Source organism: Anser cygnoides, chromosome 2 (genome assembly GCF_040182565.1).
Source record: "Anser cygnoides isolate HZ-2024a breed goose chromosome 2, Taihu_goose_T2T_genome, whole genome shotgun sequence".
Lineage (NCBI taxonomy): Eukaryota > Metazoa > Chordata > Aves > Anseriformes > Anatidae > Anser > Anser cygnoides.
Genome location: NC_089874.1, coordinates 76,294,463 through 76,310,352, shown reverse-complemented (window position 1 = coordinate 76,310,352; position 15,890 = coordinate 76,294,463). Strand labels below are relative to the sequence as shown.

The following is a 15,890-nucleotide window of genomic DNA, read 5'->3' as shown; positions in this document are numbered from 1 at the left end:
AAAAACAAAACAAAAAAAAAAAAAAACACACACAAAAAATGACAAGCCTAACAGAAAAGTAGTTGCTTTGTTTCCTTTTAAACCTGAGATTTCAAAGGCAGAAAAGGACTGGGTGCATGGCTCCACTTACTGACACAGCTACCAGCCTGCTTTATTTGGTGAAAATCAAGGTAACTGGGTCTCCCCCCAGGACAGAAGGGAAGAGGCAAGTTGAAAAAACAGTGTGTATTTCACTCCTTTACGTCTTACATAACTTTAGTGTGGGATCACTTCAGTTGCTTTCTGCACTGTGAGTTGCTAGTCAATAGTATTTAAACTTGTCATTTTAGTTTATTGAGTCTTGACTAATAGTCAATACCTCTTTTGATTTAGCTAATCAGGTTTGCAAATTGTAACTTGAATAGTTATGGATTGGCATTTAAAAAGGGAATATTTCTTCATTTTCTTCTTAGAGGAGTATACATGTCTGTATGTGTATAATATAGACAGTAGGACTGTCGTCTTTCAGCTATGTCACTGCTGAAAGTGGTTTTGCAAACACTATTTTATCTAAAGAGTGTTACATTACCTAAAACTACAGGACCTTTTTTGCAGTTACTAATATGTTATGGAATCTAAATAAAAGGATAATATACTTTCTCATTAAAAAGTATTTTACACAGGATAGTAACAATGTGGAAAAGCATTGATTCTTAGTATAGAAAAATATTCGTACTGTATAGTGCAATCCCTGCAGCTACAGTGTTCACTTTTGGAATGATCTTGGTACTGAAATCAGCATTAAGAATTTCATTAAACTTAAAGAAAGCAGACCTTATTAAGGAACTGAACTTCAACCCATACTGACAACATGAAGCCTTTTTTTTTTTCCATAGGAGCCATTACAATATTAGCTCTTCCAAATCTTGTTTATACATATACATATGTATTTATAATAATTTGTTTTATCTCTTTTTAATGAATTGATGAAAATTATGTTATGGTACAGCAAAAAAAAAAAAAAAAAAAGCTTGTACGTATAAAGATTAAACCCAAAGGTTGCTGGTTACCATAAAAAGAATTGAAAAATAAACCATATAACTGTGACATAAGGAAACAAACATAAAGTTGTTTTGAAAATAAAATTGTTTTTCTTAACAGTTAGCACAGATATATGTTGCTTGTTTTAAAGGTATTTAAAAAAAATAACTTTTAAATGTTCAGTCAAAAATTGCTTTGCATGCTGTATGTTAAAATGTAAAGGGGAACAAGTTGCTGCACTTTCAAATCACAGACTATATACATATTTTTATATATATATTTATTTATTTAATTTTTATTTTTTTTCAGGGCAATATGAAAATCTTTTTCCATTATTATGAACTTCCTAGGCTTTAATAGCAATTTAGGTTAATTTAGTTTACTACCTATATGGATGAATTATATAAGAAGTTTATTCATGAATGACTGAAGTCACCTGACTACTCAGTTGAATCAATTTTTGGTGACCTGCTGTCATTAACACTGGTGCCAACTTTATGTGAACAAAGGGTGTTTGGTCAGACTTCCATTACTTCAGTTTTCCCCTCACAAAATGAATGCAGCGTTGTTTCTTTGCATCAAGAAGTAGTTATAAAAACTCAGAAAGTACAATATTTGAAATCATTAGTAAATACGTTTTGTGGGTACTTGTATCTTTTGACCATTGTGAGGCATTGATGGCTGTTGTTTCTTTCAGCTGTCCATTTCAGTGACTGCTCCTCTCTTGTTTCCAATGAACAGAAATGTTATTTTTAGCAAGTTCCACCCTAAGTGTCCTGCAGCCTGTGTTAATCTTTTTGTTTGTTTGTTTATTTATAATTTTATTATTATATTCTCAGGTTAGAAAACAATCTGTGGATGCTGTGGTTTACTCAATAAATGATCTTAACAAATAACCATCAGGTGTCTTTTCACTCTTTCAGTCATACTGGAAATGATTTTTAGTGAATGCTAAAGATGGAAGATAGCAAATTCAGAAAGTTAGCTGAAACACTGTCAGAAAACAGGCATTTTTAGTATCTCAAAATACGTCTATAATACTTACCTAAGCAGAGTCTGGGCTAAATCACTGGCATACAGTTTTCACACTGTTTAATAACTTGCATATTTCTGACATGCTTTTGCCAAGAGAGTGCTTGAGGATGACCAAGGGGTTATATAGACCAATGACCATTCCCAGTAGGCAGTTTGAACAAAGCATCTCTATCTTCGTGGGAGAAGGGGTAAGTTTTGCTTTACGGATAGGGACGAGGCTGTTTCGTGGACCTTCATCCATTTTGTGTATTAAGGAAAACGTAGCCTCAGAGCCTCCTGAAGACCGTGGAAGTGATTTGATGTCAGTGTGTTGGTATCATCCTTTTGTCAACAATGAATGAACGCAGCTTATGTCAGGGGACAAATGAGGTGTTTTGTTTCTTTGTTTTGTAATTGTGCTAGGGGAGAACTGCTTGTACTTCCCCTTGCTGATGGTAAAAGGCTAGCCTGGCCAGGGATTGCTGGTCTTTTTGAGTTCTGGGGTCAGCTTCCTTGGCTGTACTGGCTGGCATGCAGACAGCATGGCACAGTTTGTGTCCTGTGAGGACAAGGTGCTGCTTGAGCTAGCCTGCCTACTAGGAACGTCCACTCTCATCAAACTGCGTGCAGTCAGTGTCAAGGAGGGTCTGAATGGGCATGAAATAAATGCATGCTGGGGAGGGTGTCAGCACCTGCTGCCGACAGTTGTGTAGCATTGCCCAGCTGTGGGCACTGTCCCCCTGTATTTCACGTGTACAGATGTAACCAGATAGGGCGTTTCAAAAGGAGAATTTTCTGATATCTAGATCAACTCCGTCGCCATTCTTTTTGCATAAAATAACATTCGTGACACAGAGAAGGAGGGGAAGTGGAGACATGGGGATAGAGGGAGATGTAGAGAGAACCAATTCCCTGTCTCTGTGCATTAAGTCTCACATATAGGAGTCAGTATTAACACTTGTCTTTATAAACCAGATGCATTAGGAGGCCTTTTTCTCTAATATGTTACTATTTAGCCAGTCTGTCAAACATTTATTTAGCTATATAATAAAAAAAATCTTGGAGAACTGTGTTTTTGCTTTTGGATAAATGCATCAGTGCTATTTGCAGCAATCCTCATGACGTGTTCAGGTATTTCTTCCTCTTTGTTTAATCTCAGATCCTTAAAATTATTTTCTTTTGCTATCAAGAGCTTTTCATAGGGAAATTTTTTCTAAGATTCATATTAGAAAGCAAAAAAGCAACAACAACAACAATATTAATAAAAAGAATGAATTGTTCACAAAATGCGCTGCCTTTTTTTTTTTAAGGAGGCTAGATCTGTATTTTTTTCTAGAATATAATTCTTTGTAATTTCTAAAAACTGAAAGTTTTATATGAGTGTGTATGTGAAAATAGATTCAGTCTATTTAAATACATATAAAGAAAATATGTTTTGTAGTGTGCATCATGTACATCTGTCGGCTACTGAAAGCTGCCTTAGTAGAGAAAACAGTCAATGTTCATTTTATGTGTTGCAGTTTTAGTGAGTATGATCAAAACAAATATACAATACCCATGATGTTAGATTTTTAAGAAGGCACTTCTGTACTTGCTCAGGGAATGTCTTTGCTGATACACTGATATTGCTTTCTGATACAATATGAAACATAAAAAGAATTAAGGTTGATAGACAAATATTCATCATTTTCAACATTTGCCTCATTTGTCCTTGAGCATATGTTGCAGGTGCTTATTGCTGTTCCTTTCTAGGTGAGATGAATATTGATTTTCGATATAAAATTAAGGACAATTTTCTGCAGCATGCGGTTAAATAATCTGGTAATGAGAATTAATCAGGAGTTTGCTTTACTGTTATTCATAACTGGCAGTTTCAGCAGAGATATTTCACTACTATACTGAGATAAAAACGCCAAGAATGACCAAATGTTTCGTTATCCCAAGCAGCTTAATCCTGCAACAACTAAAATATATTTACTACACATAAGTGATGTCATGTTTGTCATGCTCTAGCATCCCGTTTGAAGTTTTTTTGAAGTTCATTCTGTATTTTAAGAACATTACAAATGAAGTGAAAATTGTTGTTGAAAAATCTCCCAAAGAAAATACCCATCACATTAACTATCTAGGTATCCATGCAGCCTCCAGCATTGTGGATCAGGTGTCATAGTTTTGGAGATGTTTCATGAATAAAGAACAGTATTAGAGTTCTGTTACTTAGATAATGTAACATATGTAACATATGTAACATATGCCTCTTGGGCATATATGGCAAAAATAGAGGTAGGGTTTATAGAGTGGTTGTAAGGCATGTTTTTGTTTGTTTGTTCTCATGCAAAAATCTCAAGTTCCAAGTAAAAAACTATGTAAGGAACTTGAAAATCCGTGGTTGACAGCACTTCAATACCTATTTCAAGGTGATATAGTTCTCCAGGTATGATATTCCAGCCCTTTGACAATAACTCCAAATATGTCATTTGCACTTTTCATTAAAACAGTCCTGAATTTGAGCCAAGGTTAATGAAAAATACAAATCCCAATAGAAGTCCTTGCAGTTCTCTAGCAGTAATTTTTCTCTAACCTTAATTTTCACAACTACCCCATTGTTCTCTACTTTTGCCATTTCCTTACTCTTAAAATTCAGGTATTCTCCTATACGTGTAACAATTTCTCATGCCACATTGTATCACATGAATCATTGAAATCTTAAGACTTTTTTTTTTTATTTTTTGGATGTACTTCAGAAAACACTGTTTCTGGGCAATAGCTAATATTAACTTACTAGAAACATTACAAATACCTCCATTGATTTTTAGTGTAATCATGAAAGCCTACAGTCAAGTCTAAACCCATCCTAGTAAGCTAATTAGTGCTGGGGCCTGTTCATGGGCCCCGCTTCTTTCGGCAGGCAGTGGAGCGGGCGGCTGCGACTGGGTGGGATATGCTGCCTCCTGCGCACGGGGGGGAGAGCAGCCACGGAGCCAATGCAGATCTTTGCCAGGGACAGTTTCAACACCTCAGCTGCCAGTAACTTTTCTTCTTTTCTTTTCTTCATTTTTTTTCAGTTCACTTCGACTGTTCTGCCTACCTGATCTCTTTTTATTTTTTGGAAGCTCTGATAATCATTGGTTATTCTTTCTTTTCTCAACATAATTATCATTCAAGACAGTTGTATATATGTATACTATGTATAATGCTGTAGTAACATAACTATTTCAATATAGGTTTGGATTTTTTTTTAATTAATTAATTTATTTTTTGAGGTGTTTTTTTCCCATTCTGTTTGCCTTTGGTGTATGTGCCTGTCTCCTACAGCAGTTTTTCAATCCCCTACGTTACACTATCTGGGCTCCTGGTGTAAAAAGCCTTCGAGTTATTTTTCTTGGCAATACCTTTTTCTTAGAGGGGTTTACTTCCAAGCTTTCCCTAACTGTACCAGTTACCTAATTTCTTCTGTGAGATGAGTACTTTCTTCCTTATTGCTGCTGATTAATCCATTTCTGTATCTTTGCCCATTACTTGTTTTCTGTTAGGCTTGTTTACTTGCCTTTTCTTTCTAATCTATTAACACGAGGTAAAACTGGGGCTACAGCATTGATGGATAGGGGAAGAATAACTGACAACATCTACCTGGAATTATATGAAGCATTTGACACCATCCCTCATGATAGCCTTGTCTCTAAATTGGAGAGACAGGCTGATCACGAGGCTGATCAGAGGACTGGAGCACCTCTCCTACAAAGACAGGCTGAGGGAGTTGGGGTTGTTCAGCCTGGAGAAGAGAAGGCTCTGAGGAAATCTTAGAATGGCCTTCCCATACCGAAAGGGGGCCTACAGGAAAGCTGGGGAGGGAGTCTTGGTCAAGGAGTATATTGAAAGGACAATGGGGAATGGCTTTAAACTAAAAGAGAGTAGGTTTAGATTAGACATAAGGAAGACATTCTTCACTCAGAGGGTGGTGAAGCACTGGCACAGGCTGCCCAGAGAAGCTGTGAATGCCCCATCCCTGGAGGTGTTCAAGGCCAGGCTGGATGGGGCTCTGGGCAACCTGGTCTGGTGGGAGGTGTCCCTGCCCATGGCAGGGGGTTGGAACAAGATGGTCTTTAAGGTCTCCTCCAACCCAAACCATTCTGTGGTTCTATGATTCTATTCATATCATTTCACTGTCTGATGATTTTTTATCCTTATTTCTTGATTTAATGTTCTTACTAGTCATACTGGTCTCAATCTCAGGTGGAATCTCTGTGTCTGGAAAAATACTCTTTTGGTAATTTTTTTTCCATTCATTGACAGATTTTAGATATTCTTCCATAGATGATGCTTGAGTTCTTTGCTTATTATATTGAGTGCTTTTGAGTGCTTTTTTTTTTTTTTTTTTTTTTCCCCTCCCATAGAGTACTAGAATTTCACAAAAGATTGTCTTTCATTTATTTTAGCTACTCTTTTAGGTCAGTGTGTTTTAGGTCACTGTCATTGATGTCTCAGTGTGCTACTAGGAAATGTGGTGGACTTTTCTCTGCCAGTTTAAGAATCCACTTTCTTATGACTCAGGAACTTGTGTCATTTGTTTTAACTGAATATATGTACGTAGTCACATATGCAAATGTATCAGGTAAAGGGAGTTTGCTGCATGAGGAGTGTTTAGAAGACTGACAGTTCAAGTCAGTTTTCAAGTTTAAAACTTATATTGAATTCATTCAATGATGACAGTCTTTGTGCCAATGGTTAGTTCTTGCATGTTATTAATCATTAATATTGCACACACTAAATAATTGATCTTTAACAGGCATGATGTAAATTAGCTGTGAGTACAGAATACCACAGAACTGATGCTGTGTAATTAGCCCTGATGGCTACGGTGGTAGATGATGTTAGTCAAGATGAAGTGGCCTGAGAGGTCTTGGAGAAGTCAGAATTTATGTCAACTTCTCATCAATCTTCTCATTCTTTTCTTTATATGCTTGGTGTTGTATTGCTACTTTTCCCCATGTCCAAAAGACCTTACCTACTCCTTATGCTACTTATCCTGGTTTTGATTTTGCCATTCATTATTTGTAAGTGTTTGGAAGGATGTCTTACCTGTTTGCACTCTTATGTGCTTATCTCATTCTTTGATCTCCGTCTTGTAAATTCTGTCACTTGGCTGGTTCACAAGCAACTACACTTAACTTTTATTTCCCTTGTGGGTTACGTTACTCAATTATACAAAATGTTTGCACGTTTTGTGATTTTGTGCTATCACAGTGTTACAAAATCTTAATATATCATTGGTGGTTGTACCATTTTAATATGCTTATTCCAGTTTAAGGCACTCATTTAAATTCTTCCCTTCTTAATTTATTTGTAGTTTACAGGAGTCACAGACCTCTGGTTGTTTTTTTTGTTTTTTGTGTGTGTGTGTGTGTGTGTTTTAATTTTATTTACATGGTCCTAGCAGAGCACATATCCTTCCACTGTCTGGATTTATTCTGTAGATTGTTCCACTGCTACTTTTTAAAAAAGACTTGCTTTCCCTGGAGCTGCTGTCTGAGAATGTCCCCCTTCTGAATGTGTGTACATGATCCTGTGGGCTGATTTTTACAGTGTTATGGATATCATCCATATTGTCCTGCATTAGATTCTTCTTTCTCCATCTTTTTGGGATGTTTCTTTATCTCTCTTCTTCTCAGTTGTCAGCTCCCCATCTGAAATACTTATTGTAATCATTTAGACATTCAGCTACAAGGGGGTTACTATTCCATTTGAAAAATTAATCATTAAAAATAGTTACAACTTGTAGTAGAAGAGGCTCAAGAATACAGTAGAATCTGACATTTGTGGACAATTAAACATTTTTTGTACTATGCATGGCTTCTTGATTACATAGTTTCATGATGATGTATAATATAGTGTCAGATATAAAACCATAAACTAGTTAATATTTCTACCATGCAAGGGACACTTGAAACGTCTTAGTGCAAGTGTGAATTCTAGATTTTTTAAGGTTCACTTCATGGAATAGTGTATGAGTGGTACCATGTAAAGTTTGGTATTTTTGTTTATATAATGCCAAAATCAGAGTCAGGCAGTTTTACTTGTATGATATAATGAAATCCTTTTGGATGTGATAACTGTTCCATATGAGGAGTTTTTCTAAAAATGTCATTGAATTGAACTCAGATACCACAATGTCAGTTATATCTCTTATACTACTGCTTTTATTTAAAAATGCATAAAAGCAGTAGTTTGGATATCATCTGCCAAACCCACTGTAATGCAATCATTTCTTATTATTCTTTTTCATGAATCAGAATTCTGTTTAGAATACCCTTCCGTTACATAAGAGATGATAATAGAAACTTAACAGTATTTCATGTATATTTGTGTAGCAGACATTATACTGTGATAAAGTGGGTCATTTACAGAGAGATCTCACCCACAAAGAGCTTGAATTATATCAAGATTTTCTTTTGTGTGTGTGTGTTTGCTTAACTATGCATAGTGTTCATCAGCCTGTGCACAAACAGTAAGTGGATCATTTAAGCATCTAACAGCCCTGTCCCCATTAAAACCTAGAATACAATTTTTTACCATTGGGTCATTAAACAGTTTGGAGACTTACACTAAATCAAACAGTGGAGAAGACAGAGTACAGTCACTCAGACTCCAAGTGATAAAAAAAGAATTTAGTATCAAACTATGGGCTTGGGAGTGGGTGTTAACCAGTTGCTGAACACTGGAAGATTGAGCAAAGATGTGTGTCTTCTCCAAAAAAAGATATATGTAGATTTTCACAAGTTTTGAGAAGAGTGAACAGCTGTTGGAGAATTGCTTAAAATGTTTGAGAGAACGAGCGGGGATGAATTCTCTGAGTTGTGATCAGACAAACCCTACACTGTCAGCTAGCTCTGCAAGATGTTGTTCATGACCTTGCAGTTATGCACCTGGTTGGTAAAGAAAATTAACATGGTTTCAGGAAGAAATGATGTTTGAAGTTCTAGGAGGGACTTCAGACAGCATGAATGAGAGATCTCTGGTGGAGTCACCATCCCTGAGGGTGTTGGATGTGGTGCTTAGGGACATGGTTTAGTGGGTGACATTGGTGGTAGGGTGATGGTTGGACCAGATGATCGTGGAGGTTTTTTTCCAATCTTTATGTTTCTATGATTCCTAAAGTTGTGAGATAAAGAAGTCATATCCAGAGCACTCGGGGTTTTCTCTGGAAATGTTTAAATTGTTGTTTAAAACAGTACTGAATTTTAAAGAAGTACTGGAGTGCGTTTACCAGGTGTTTTCTTAGACACTGGCAACAATGAATCACACTGAAAAGCAACAGGGAATTTTAGAGGAAGGCCACTGATCTGTCTTTGCTGATGCATTATTCAGAACGTTTCTATGAAATAGTGAAAGAGTGAATCTTATCCAAAGAATGACTCTTAATAAGATATTTGCCCAGCTGACACAATGTGCTTGATCACCAGTGTTATTTGAGAGTAAAGAAGAAGGTTGTATAAATACTTCAATGTTTAGCAAGAAATTTTCTTTCAATGCAAGGGAGTACTGAAAGGTATAAGGCCGCAACACAGGAAAAAAGAAAATAGCTGTATCAATAAGTTAGGCCCTGTTTAATTCTTGTTCCAAAAATTAAAAATCAAAACATACAACTTTTTTTTTTTTTTGTGCTTCCCAATTTATATGTGAAATTACTACAGCTTCATAAAAGAACATTCTGAGGAATTTGAGTCCCCAGACATATTTTGAAGAAGTTGATGAAAGATAATTTTTAATGGACTCTCTCAGGGATTTGAATTTCTATCTGGAGCAGAGAAATTTGTATTAATAAAATACCCTGTTCTCTTGGGATTGATGCTTACTCTGTTTCACATATGTTCAACCTATGTTTGGCATTGTACATGCACACTTGTGAAGTGCAGCAGCATTTGTGTTTTTGTAAGAAAGTGAAAGTTAGCAGTGACAGTGAAAGCTGAAGCATAGTTTTTACCAGACCTATTCTGACTTTCAGCAAGGATGTTACAAGTTCTGGAAGAGATCAGATGAAGAAATTCAGTTGTCATTTGCATATTCAGTAAAGCAACTAAATTCTGTTACTAATTTTTCTGTGCCAGAAAAGATTCTGTGGACTTTGTCCGCTTTTTGCTTTGCACAGTCGTGGTGCTTAGGGACATGGTATGGTTTAGTGGGTGACATTGGTAGTAGGGTGATGGTTGGACCAGATGATCTTGGAGGTGTTTTCCAACCTGAATGATCCCCTCCCCTCCCTTTGTTACAGGAAAAAAAAAAAAGTAATGCCATTAAAATTGTTATATACACACTTCATAATTTCCACCCTTTTCCCCAGTGTTATGCTCACCTTTCCATTGCTCTTTTGGGTCCTCACATCAGGGGTTTCATTCTCTTTCTCAATCTTCACTGATTTACAGGTATCTTATATCCTTAGTTACTATATCTGGTTGCGTTTATTGCAAGTGAGATACTATGTCTTAGTTTTCTTTATTAACTGTAAACCCAGTTTTGTCCATCTCTGCTTTCCTTTAGCTGAACACTGGGTAGTTGTTTATAGCCACGGGATCCCCACAGCTGACCCCATGCCCTGTCTCCTATAATCCCATCATTTTACCATCCACACCCCATCTAGTGTCTCCAGTATTCAAGGCCTTTTCTATTGTACCAAGCCTGTATTTCTATACATTGCAATGTTATGTTAGTTATAAATATCTCGTTCTGCATAGAATAGCTGCTTGTTACTGCTATCTCTATGAAGTTATGGTGGTATTACACAAAGATAAGCCAAAATAAAACAAATCAGCAGTTAGAGAAATTTTTGTCACAACTAAACCATATAAAACAAAGCTATGGGCAGGTCAGTAAAAGTTCAGACTGACAAACCACTGTCCTGAGACCTTGCAGATTGAGTAAACAGCTTGTGGTGTGTTATTGGCAATGGTAGTGCTGCATTACAGGGCTATGTCATGAGACATGAAAAGGTAAATGAAGACCACAAACTGAGATGTGTAATTGCAATTTGCTACTGCAAATAGCACCATTTGCTTTTGACCTTGGCTTTTTAGCAGTTTTGGTATACTTTGCCTTGGATTCCTTGTTGGGTGTGGTCATGTACTTGCTTTACATGGCAAGGTTTTGGAGCAGGGGAGCTGCAGGGGTGGCCTCTGTGAGCAGATCCCAAAAGCTGCCCCATGTCAGATCAGAGCCAGCTCCAGCCAGCTCCAAAAGGGACCTGCTGCTGGCCAGAGCCAAGCCAGGGAGTGACGCTGGGTGGGCCTCTTGGAAAGCAGATTTAAGGAAGGTGAAAACAAAAAAGAACAAGAACAAAAAAAAAACTGCAGCTGGGAGAGAGGAGTGAGATCCATCCCTGCAGCCCCCAAGGTCAATGCAGAAGGAGGGCAGGAGGTGCTCCAGGCACGGAGCAGCAGTTTCCCTGCGGCCTGTGGAGAGGCCCCTGGTGGAGCAGGCTGTCCCCCTGCAGCCCATGGGTCCCACATGGAGCAGATCTCCACGCTGCAGCCCGTGGAGGAGCCCCCGGTGGAGCAGGGGCAGAGCGACCGTGAATGAATGGAGACGAAGCATTAGGGACTGATCACAACCCCCATTCCCCTTTACCCTGTGCTGCTCAGGGGGAGGATGTAGAAAAGGGTGGATGGGGAGAAGGTTGGTTTAGTGGGTTTTTTTTTTGTGTATGTGTGTTTTTTTTGTGTTTTTTTTTTTTTAGTTTGTTTGTTTGTCACTGCTCTAGCTTGTTAGCCATAGGTAATAAATCGTATAAATCTCCCTATGCTGAGTCTGTTTTGCCTGTGATGATAATAATTGCCTGGCTATCGGCTCTTCAGGAGGGACAGGCAGCAAAGAGGGGGTGGTGGCGTGGCTCTCTATATTAGAGAATCTTTTGATGTTGTGGAACTCCAGGCTGGGAATGATAAGGTTGAATCCCTGTGGGTTAAGATCCGCGGGAAGGCCGGCAAGGCTAGCATCCTGGTCGGGGTCTGTTATAGACCGCCGAACCAGGATGAGGAGACGGGTGAGGAGTTTTATAGGCAACTGACAGAAGTTGCAAAATCGTCGGCGCTTGTCCTCGTGGGGGACTTCAACTTCCCGGACGTATCCTGGAAACACAACATGGCGCGGAGAAAGCAGTCTAGGAGGTTTCTGGAGAGCGTGGGAGATAGCTTCCTGATGCAGCTGGTCAGTGAACCTACCAGGGGTGGTGCCCCGCTAGACCTTCTCTTCACAAACAGAGAAGGACTGGTGGGAGATGTGGTGGTCGGAAGCTGTCTTGGGCAGAGTGACCACGAAATGGTAGAGTTCTCTATTCTTGGCGAGGCCAGGAAGGGGACCAGTAAAACTGCTGTATTGGACTTCCGGAGGGCTGACTTTGAGCTGCTCAGGACGCTGGTTGGCAGAGTCCCTTGGGAGGCGGTTCTGAAGGGCAGAGGAGTCCAGGAAGGCTGGGCGCTCCTCAAGAAGGAAATCGTGATGGCACAGGAGCGGTCCGTCCCCACGTGTCCAAAGACAAGCCGGCGTGGAAGAAGACCGGCCTGGCTGAACAGAGAGTTGCGGCTTGTGCTTAGCAGAAAAAAGAGGGTTTATAATCTTTGGAAAAAAGGGCGGGCCACTGAGGAGGACTCCAAGGATGTAGCGAGGCTGTGCAGGGAGAAAATTAGAAAGGCCAAAGCTCATGTGGAGCTCAACCTGGCTACTGCCGTTAAAGACAACAAAAAATCCTTTTACAAATATATCAACGCGAAACGGAGGACTAAGGAGAATCTCCATCCTTTACTGGATGCGAGGGGAAACCTAGTTACTAAGGATGAGGAAAAGGCTGAGGTGCTTAATGCCGCCTTTGCCTCAGTCTTTAGTGGCAATACCGGTTGTTCTCTGGATACCCAGTGCCCTGAGCTGGTGGAAGGGGATGGGGAGCAGGATGTGGCCTTCGCTATCCATGAGGAAATGGTTGGCGACCTGCTACGGAGCTTGGATGTGCGCAAGTCGATGGGGCCGGATGGGATGCACCCGAGGGTACTGAAAGAACTGGCGGAGGAGCTGGCCGAGCCGCTTTCCATCATTTATCGGCAGTCCTGGCTATCGGGGGAGGTCCCAGTTGACTGGCGGCTAGTCAATGTGACGCCCATCTATAAGAAGGGCCGCAGGGCAGACCCGGGGAACTATAGGCCTGTCAGTTTGACCTCAGTGCCAGGAAAGCTCATGGAGCAGATTATCTTGAGGGTCATCACGTGGCACTTGCATGGCAAGCAGGCGATCAGGCCCAGTCAGCATGGGTTTATGAAAGGCAGGTCCTGCTTGACAAACCTGATCTCCTTCTATGACAAAGTGACACGCTTAATGGACGAGGGAAAGGCTGTGGATGTGGTTTACCTTGACCTCAGTAAGGCTTTTGACACAGTTCCCCACAACATTCTCCTCAAGAAACTGGCTGCTCATGGCTTGGACTGGCGTACGCTTCGCTGGGTTAGAAACTGGCTGGATAGCCGGGCCCAGAGAGTTGTGGTGAATGGAGTCAAATCTGGTTGGAGGCTGGTCACTAGTGGTGTCCCCCAGGGCTCGGTACTGGGGCCGGTCCTCTTTAATATCTTTATCGATGATCTGGATGAGGGCGTCCAGTGCACCCTCAGTAAGTTTGCAGATGACACCAAGCTAAGTGCGTGTGTCGATCTGCTCGAGGGCAGGAAGGCTCTGCAGGAGGATCTGGATAGGCTGGAGCGATGGGCTGAGGCCAACTGTATGAAGTTCAACAAGGCCAAGTGCCGGGTCCTGCACCTGGGGCGCAACAACCCCAAGCAGAGCTACAGGCTGGGAGATGAGTGGTTGGAAAGCTGCCTGGCCGAGAAGGACCTGGGAGTATTGGTTGATAGTCGGCTGAATATGAGCCAGCAGTGTGCCCAGGTGGCCAAGAAGGCCAACAGCATCCTGGCTTGTATAAGAAAGTGTGGCCAGCAGGTCTAGGGAAGTGATTGTGCCCCTGTACTCGGCTCTGGTGAGGCTGTACCTCGAGTACTGTGTTCAGTTTTGGGCCCCTTGCTACAGGAAGGACATGGAGGTGCTCGAGCGAGTCCAGAGAAGGGCGACCAAGCTGGTGAGGGGTCTGGAGAACAAGTCTTACGAGGAGCGGCTGAGGGAGCTGGGCTTGTTCAGCCTGGAGAAGAGGAGGCTCAGGGGCGACCTTATCGCTCTCTACAGTTACCTTAAAGGAGGCTGTAGAGAGGTGGGGGTTGGTCTATTCTCCCACGTGCCTGGTGACAGGACGAGGGGGAATGGGCGAAAGTTGCGACAGGGGAGTTTTAGGTTGGATGTTAGGAAGTACTTCTTTACCGAAAGGGTTATTAAGCATTGGAACGGGCTGCCCAGGGAGGTGGTGGAGTCACCATCCCTGGAGGTCTTTAAAAGACGTTTAGGTGTAGAGCTTAGCGATATGGTTTAGTGGAGTACTTAGTGTTAGGTCGGAGGTTGGACTCGATGATCTTGAGGTCTCTTCCAACCTAGAAATCTATGATACTGTGATACTGTGATAATTGCTAAGTGATCTCCCTGTCCCTATCTCAACCCTTGAGCCCTTTTCATTGTATTTTTTCTCCCCCTTTCGCTTTGAGAAGGGGGAATTAGAGATTGGTTGTGGTGGAGCTCAGCTGCCCAGCTGGGTAAAACCACCACAGGTTGTGAGACATACGATTGAGGGATTTTTTTTCTTTTGAAAGGCTGGTAGGTTTTTTGCACGAAAAAAAATAGTAGACTGTGTCCTGTACTATTAGTCTCAGTTACCTTCTGAATAATATTAAACAATCATGGAACGTGAGTGCTCTGTAATTCAGATGTCTTCTCCCAAGTTAGGTATCCCCTGTAAGATGAAGAACTCCAGGAACAGAAATATGTTGTATAACTTTAAAGCAAATGAAGAGAAAGTACTTACAAAGTCTGTGATGGTCCTCTCAAGCCATTGTGTGTATTTTCTTGAACTCTGATTTATTAAAGTTAATTATGTTGTGTGCCATAGTCTCTAAGGGACAAATGCAGCTCATCCTAAAGTTGGAGGGCTGAGCATATTATTACTTTGAGTGATTAAGGGAGAATCAACCTGGAAAAGCAGGTTTGCTGTGCTGGTGGCTCATGTTTTCTCATGAAGTTCTTTCATTCGGGAATTTCACTGCCATTTCTGAATCCACCCTAGGCCGTCTGGTAGCACTCCATATTCCAACCTCTGACGAGGACAGATTATCTTCTAATGATTTTATTTCACTATTCTTAACATGCTCAGGCCTGATCTTAACTGATGTATGCTACTGAAAGGTTTTCATGCTTTAGCTGCCTGTACATAAATCTAGATTGAAGTCATCACAGTTTAGCTGAGTGGGATTTAGCAGCCTAATTTCATGTTAGATGGCCTGTGATATTTGCTTAGTGCCAGAAGACTGTTCAGAAGGTCTACCGTAGGATCCTGTTTTATATCTGAACGTCCCATTTGGATGTCATTAGATTCTTACATTTACCTAATCTTACCCATAAACTACCTGGCTTTGTATATCAATTTAGAAGAAGGTGGTGACTGACCATTGATGTCCATTTGCTCTTTTAAACAAAACTCTAATTTCTCATGTACTGACAGCTTTTATTATGTCACTTATCAGAATTTATCATCCATGTTGAACTTATTTTTTATGCTGTTGAACTGAACACTTGCAAGCCCAGAAGGAAGTTGAGCTTCTCACAAATCACAACCAGCCTAATACCAGATGGTTACAAATCACACCCAGCAGAAAAGTTGGATCTTGGATTGCCAAGAAATAGTATATAGAACTACAAAAAACTCATGTGCAAGTATGAGATCTTAA

General features: G+C 40.3%; 1 protein-coding gene and 1 pseudogene across 2 annotated transcripts in view; both read left to right on the top strand.

Moving 5' to 3' along the window:
* CDH18 (cadherin 18) overlaps positions 1-15,890 on the top strand; it is a 564,404-nt gene that overhangs the window by 103,904 nt on the left and 444,610 nt on the right. The window lies entirely within an intron of this gene.
* On the top strand, positions 13,448-14,732 carry LOC136789918 (uncharacterized; annotated as a pseudogene).